Source organism: Ornithodoros turicata, unplaced genomic scaffold (assembly GCF_037126465.1).
Source record: "Ornithodoros turicata isolate Travis unplaced genomic scaffold, ASM3712646v1 ctg00001160.1, whole genome shotgun sequence".
NCBI classification, from domain to species: Eukaryota; Metazoa; Arthropoda; class Arachnida; order Ixodida; family Argasidae; genus Ornithodoros; species Ornithodoros turicata.
Genome location: NW_026999482.1, coordinates 46,009 through 52,477, shown reverse-complemented (window position 1 = coordinate 52,477; position 6,469 = coordinate 46,009). Strand labels below are relative to the sequence as shown.

General features: G+C 46.3%; 1 long non-coding RNA gene across 1 annotated transcript; it reads right to left on the bottom strand.

Moving 5' to 3' along the window:
* Window positions 1-2,065: 2,065 nt before the first annotated feature.
* Window positions 2,066-5,834, bottom strand: LOC135376572 (uncharacterized). Its single transcript, XR_010417751.1, has 3 exons — window positions 5,624-5,834; window positions 5,081-5,493; window positions 2,066-2,379 (listed from the first exon to the last, which is right to left on the bottom strand). It is a non-coding gene; the product is annotated as an uncharacterized LOC135376572 (long non-coding RNA).
* Between the last annotated feature and the right edge of the window lie 635 nt (window positions 5,835-6,469).

Here is a 6,469-nt window from a genome sequence, read left to right as displayed (position 1 = left end):
CTGGCAGGTACATACTGGTATGAAGATGTCCTTGCAGCAAAAGATAGCAAAAAGGAGATAAGTTGACTTATCAACTTATTGCATACAGAGGTTCATTTATGTTCTGGCTAACCTTTTCAGTGACTTCCACCTTTCATGAGTCCAACTTAATTGGCAACGAGTTCCAACTTCTACCTCTGTTCCATATAAGCTCTGCTGAGTGAATATTTGTGAAGTAAACAGTACACATGCGGGACTGGTGGTTGTATACTTTCAATGTAACACGCATTTTTTTCATTTCTGGTGAAGTGATGCCATAAAGGACCCATGTAGCTGGAGACTATGATGTAATAAAGAGTTTTCTGCAATGACACATTGATTCTGTTGTTAAAAATCTCACAAATTAACTCTCGTGAAGGGAAAGGAGGTACCCGTAAGTGTGCATTGGCTGCGCCTCGGCAAATCGTTGGGGTACAATACAGGCTGCCGACAACAGGCCATTAACATCCCCGTGTGGCAAACCGTATGCCGGACCGTGGTCGGGAGACGGCCCGGGCGAGTCGGACGCCTCCGGAGCACCGACGTTGGGTCGTCGCGCTGTGCTGCCTGGGTATATTTTTGTCAAAACTAAGGCCGATGCCGGCACAATAGATATTGGACGACAATTCTTCAATAGCATCACGCTAACTTGTTTAAAGACAGGCGTAGTCACACATAGCTTTAGCAAAACAGGCACGTCACCATTGAGAAAATAGCACTGAAAATAGAAAGAACGTGCTTAATAACATGGCTGATCCTTTTTACATCAATCGAGCATCATCATCATCATCGTAGTAATAACAAAACTAATAAAGATATTAATGGCTTGGTGTAGTGCCGCAGAAAGATACAGGACCGTTGCAGTTGGGGCACTATCTGAGTTAGATATACAGTACTGTAAAAACATGTACAATACAGAGCCGAAAATAAGATACGATACGAGACAACACACCAACCGAACGACAAGGCAATGTAAACGAACGATTTCATGTCCTTCATGAACGAAAAGCCTTCGCGAGGCACAGCAAAAACACAAAACTGAAGAAAAGAGCTTAAAGACCATATGCCAGGACACGTACAGTACAAAACATCATAGGTAATCCAAATGAGCAAAACACAGGCACAGTACAATAATTAGAGGGCACAGATTACTTGATGTCGTCGAAGGAATATATACCCGTCCTCCATAACGTAAAAACCTATATGTCTGGACACCCAGAGGCACGACACACAACACACGACTCAATACCTGTAGAAACTTGAGAGAAATAATGTTCTGAGGCTGGAACAAGATAGAAAGGGCAAATACATACAAAGCCTCAAATTTTGGCTTTGGCAAATTGGCAAAGCCAAATTCGCCTTTGCATCTATTTGTCCTTTCTATGTCGTTCCAGCCTCAGAACATCACTTCTCTCATGTTCAGCAGTTGCCGCTAGTGTCGATCCCGTCGTATGAATGTGCGTACGAGTGAGCAAAAATGTAAGAGTGAAAGGAGAATGAGTGAGAGAGAGAGAGAGAGTGGTTGGGTTTTCCCTTCAGATGACGAACCCATGGAAGTCGTAGGCGAGGTGTGTCAGCTTAGCCCAATTGGTAGGGACCTGAACCGCAAACCTACAAGATGTGGGTTCGAATCCTACACTCTTAAAAATGAACTTCGCCGCATAGCACGCTCCTAGCCAACCATAGTCTCGAATGATATCGTTATCTTCCCCGATTTGTTGAAAACGGGAGGCGTACGCCTTTTTGTGACACTTATGCTGTTCATAATTGTCACAAAAAAGGCGTACGCCCCCCGTTTTCAACAAATCAGGGAAGGTGACGATATCATTCGAGATTATGGTTGGCTAGGAGCGTGCTATGCGGTGAAGTTCATTTTTAAGAGTGTACAGCTGGCTAACCTTTTCAGTGTCTTTCATCTTTCACAGAAAAGAAGAAGTTTGCTGGACTTGATTAACTGATTTTGCTCATGACCGACAGTTTTTCTACAACAGTTACCACACTCAGATATTTCTGCTAGGGCTGTGTGTCAATGCTCAGGCGATGGACGTCGATAGAACACATTTAATTATCGAGGCAGGCAACCCTGAAGGTCTTTAGTTTTTTTCATTTGCCAGACGCGGACTTGAACAAGGCTGTAGCTGCAACTGTAGCTACGGCTCCTCCAACTACGCCGACTCCAATGGCAGAGGCTTCCTTTATATCGACGTCAGACACTGGTACATCCAGCTTTACGAGCAGCCTTTTGGTCCAGTGCTGGCAGTTGTTGCCGACAAGGTCATACTTCTCGCAATTCAGGTTCATTTTGTCCACCGCTTCTCTGATGACTTCTTTCGAGAGACGAGCACCCTCCTTCAATAGTTTCTGCGTGTAAAGTGAGACAGTTTATTACTTGGGTTACCAGAAAAAAAAATGAATGTGCCAAGTGTGCAGAACTTAAGCGTCGACAAGTGCAGCTATCTATGTTCACTTATGTTTTATAAATGGTCGAAATCTGACCTTAAGGGGATTCTCTTACAACGCCACAAGTTATACAGGAAGACGATAATCTGCATCGATGTGAACGCGTATTCTAAGCTTCGGAGGTGCATTTTGATGGATTAGTGCATAAAGAACACTGAGTGTACAAAAATTTAAAAAAGTGCGCGCTAAAACGACACTCGCTACGCGCAATGAAGAATGACTACAACTACGGCAGACAGCCTTCACTCACAGCATATTCAGTTAATCGCGGTATGGCATCAGCACACATCAATGACATCAATCGTCACGGGCAGTAGTATGCATCTCAATGTGAATGGCAGATACAGACATATTCTGGTTTTGGAAAGTCGGATGGGGTAGTGACGGCACCAGTGAATATGTTTATGAGGAATGACAGATTTCTCGTCTTCGTCTCAAACATGAAACAAATACCTCGTGGTCGCGATAGAAGACGAGTATTATTGTAGGGGCGTCACCGTAGCCAGCGAACATGGCGCTGCCCTACACCAGTAAACAAACCGTGCAACCACCTGCCGCATATAATGCAATACCAGAATACCTTCCTAATCTTCATGCACGAAAAAAAAAAAAAAAAAACATACGAACGAGGTCCCAAGTACCGAGCTCGTTTGGGCGGCCCCACCCAATATATTGGCCCCTTTCCACTTCCCCTCCCTTCCTCCGAAATCCACTGTTTCTGTAAATTCGTGAGTATTGCTAATTTAAGCTATGCACGAACACGTAATGTGACCGGGCGTGCCGATTTGGACAGGACAGGTCCCGCTATTTCGTCCGTCCTGCCTGGGAACGGAGGAAAATGGTCACATTGACCTGCACCTGACTTCAGCTCATTCGAGGACAGAAACATGAAAAAGCACGCAGGTTACCCATGGAGCGTTGACAATTCATTAGTTACGATGTCGAAATCGAATTATTACCTGCGTGGAAAACACACACATATTTTTTTCTTTTTTAAAGAAATAAGGCAATTGTTGTAATGGGAGTGAAAATTTATAGCACACACACACACAAAAAAAAAAGTGCAGAGAGGTACTAGTGGGCTTCATAAAATGTTTCTTCATCCTATTCGTCTCTGTCGTGTTATGCATATTATTGGGTAACACATAGTCGTGACGATGCCCACTTGAGTGCGGCCAACAACGGCAAGCTGCCTCGACCCTCCCCCCTCCCCCCTCGGGTAACACATTCATCACCGTAAACCGAAGGGACGCCCTTTGTGGTGATCGCATTTATCATCAACATTATGCAGCGAAAACCGATCTTCACAATACAGTGAGGGAGACAATGTGCCTTTTCTAAATGCCGGTAAAACCTAAGCCCCGCTTTTCCAGCGTGTATACATGAGGTATCCAGTGGCGGATCCAAGGGGAGGAGGCGGTTGGGGGGGCGGTTGGGCGATCGCATCCCCCCCAAATAACGTCAGTTCATGCACATTGAATTTCCCTCTCCCCCACTACACGCTCCGAGAAAGAAACCGCCCCACCCCCCAAACCGAGGGTCTGGATCCGCCACTGGAGGTGTCTGCCCAACATTCTTTGACACGGGTACCTTTAAACATTTCTTCTGGAACGACAAGTGAGGACAATTCCATTGACGTTTATAGTGTTGGCAGGGAACGCATGGGTGGCAGCTGATAAAAATCCAGAGAAGAAAGGAGGGCTACGGAAAGGTGGATTGCCCCGTCGGCGCCACACGGGAAAGACTGAAGGCAAGATAACAGCACAAAGACCTGATTAAAAAAAAAAGACAGAGAGAGATAAGAAACGGCGGGTACAACACTCGAGATGTGGTGAGTGAGGCAGATATACCAGAAGCACGAGCCATCTCAGTTGCAGCACGTACGGAAACGATCGCGCGATCTTTTATCATGAGGAACTCATCTCGTCATGAAATAGAGAAAATCGGACCTAGCTCGTTCGCCAGGAGTAAACTAAAAAAAAAAGAAATAAAAAAGAAACACGCCACATAATTACATTGCATTATAATAACATTATGTAAAATTCATCGCAGAACGTAAAGTGGGCTTCATCTTATCATATGTCCAGAGCAACCATTTATTAGGAATCTAAAAGCGCGTGTAACACATTCCCGTTACAGTTATCTGCATTTCTGCGCTAGCCACATGTTGCTGCTGTCACTTTCATATTGATTTTGTTTTAAATTTGTTTCGTGGCATTGGTTTGTTTTAGTTAGATGTATTTACATCTTGGAGGTTCACTTACGTTTCCAATTTTCAACATGTGAATAAGGCTTCTTCTGCTGAATCGCCTGTGAATGAGCCCCCGGTGTTCGCGGGTTTCGGTGACGAAGCGTGGATGAAAGCGTAAGAAAGCACATTGCAGAAGACGTTCTTCTTTAAGTTCCCGATATAGCGGGCGCACGTTAGGCAGTAAAAACGCGACGACGGTAGCATCATGCTCATTTTGAGGGGTTGTGGTGTCTGAGAAGGACAAAATGGACGACGCCTACATATCGCGCAAAAAAAAAAAAAAAAAAGAAAAAAAAAGGAAAAGAAACTAAAGTGCCCTCGCGTTTCAATGTTGAATGTTCAGTGTCTCACCATGTTTTTTCTTAAAGGCTCCACATCGCTGCGACTTATCACCCGTGCATTCCCACGCAGTTTCTTGGAGGTAGCGTCCTCTTCTCCATCACACTCTAGAACTGTTCCGTCATCAAAAATAAAGTAGACCATCCAGTGCTGAAGCTGCTTCGAAGACGACGATACGCTACGCAGAATACCCGCCGAACGCTCTTCCAAGACTCTGTGGAACAGATAGACACTACACTCTTTCTGCTCAGCCATAACTCTCGTGGCAATTACGGCGTGCGATATCAAAGAGGAACGACGGTGGATATGAGAGAAGTGCACGGCGGGACTCACCGTGTGCGCTCCGTTAGCGGAGCCCCACGTGACTCGGCTCTATCACATGACTTCGTCGCGAAGTCGCTGCCACCCGCCGTCTAAAAGCTAAACTAAAGAACATTGATAAGACACATACCGGTCACACCTATTGCGCTCGACTTTCAGTACATTGTGCTGCTTGGGCCATTAACGAGGACCCTGGCGTGCTGTCAATAATACGAAGTGTGGCAGATTTCTTACCTGCCAGATATGCGGGCATGCCGTGCTACGAACTCGGGAGGCGAGACCTTTTTTTATTTAAGGCAGGTAGCCTGGCCTTGTGCATTCTTGGCCGTTGTAGAATTGCGGAAAGAAGGGTTCGTCGTTTGCTCGGCTGTTCGAAGACACAATAAACCTGGTATGTTGTTTGATTGAATCTGTTGTGTCGCTTGCTCCTTTGTGCGCGGAACGGACGGGATGACGCTCCGAGGTTGTGGGAACTGAGGTTTCCCTGAGGTTGCCTCCGCGCCGATGCGCCGCCGCCGAGTGCATAAGACTCGCCGCCGCCGCTGATGCAGAGGGATCGGCGCGGCGCCGCCGCCGATACCGCAAGGGCTGGCAGTGGCAAGAGCCCGTACAAGAGCCCGTACACGTTCTTTGTATTGGTTAAATCCGAAACATAACTCTGCTTTTTCCGACGGTCGTCCATTCAGAGCATGCTGGCAATAATTTATACTTAAAAGCTTGGAAACTCATTGTTTTTAAGACTACATAAGAAGGGGCATCGTGTTCATGCCGCACTTTTACATAACACTTAAGATGCGGGACGGGAGCTGAGAGGGGAGACGCCATAGAAATCATAAGCATAAGATTTCTCCTTATTTCTCTTTATGATTTCTATGGGTCACGCTGATTGAAGCAGATCGGCGTGGCGCCGCCGCCGGCACAAAAATGGGAGGTACGCTGCCGCCGACAAAATTGCCCTCGGCGCACACCTCTAGCCGGGAGGAGCCGCCTCGGTGGAACGCCTGCATGCAAAAGGTTTGGGTGACAACCCGTAAGAAGAGTGTACTTGCGATACCGAACCATGCCGATCCATTACCACAG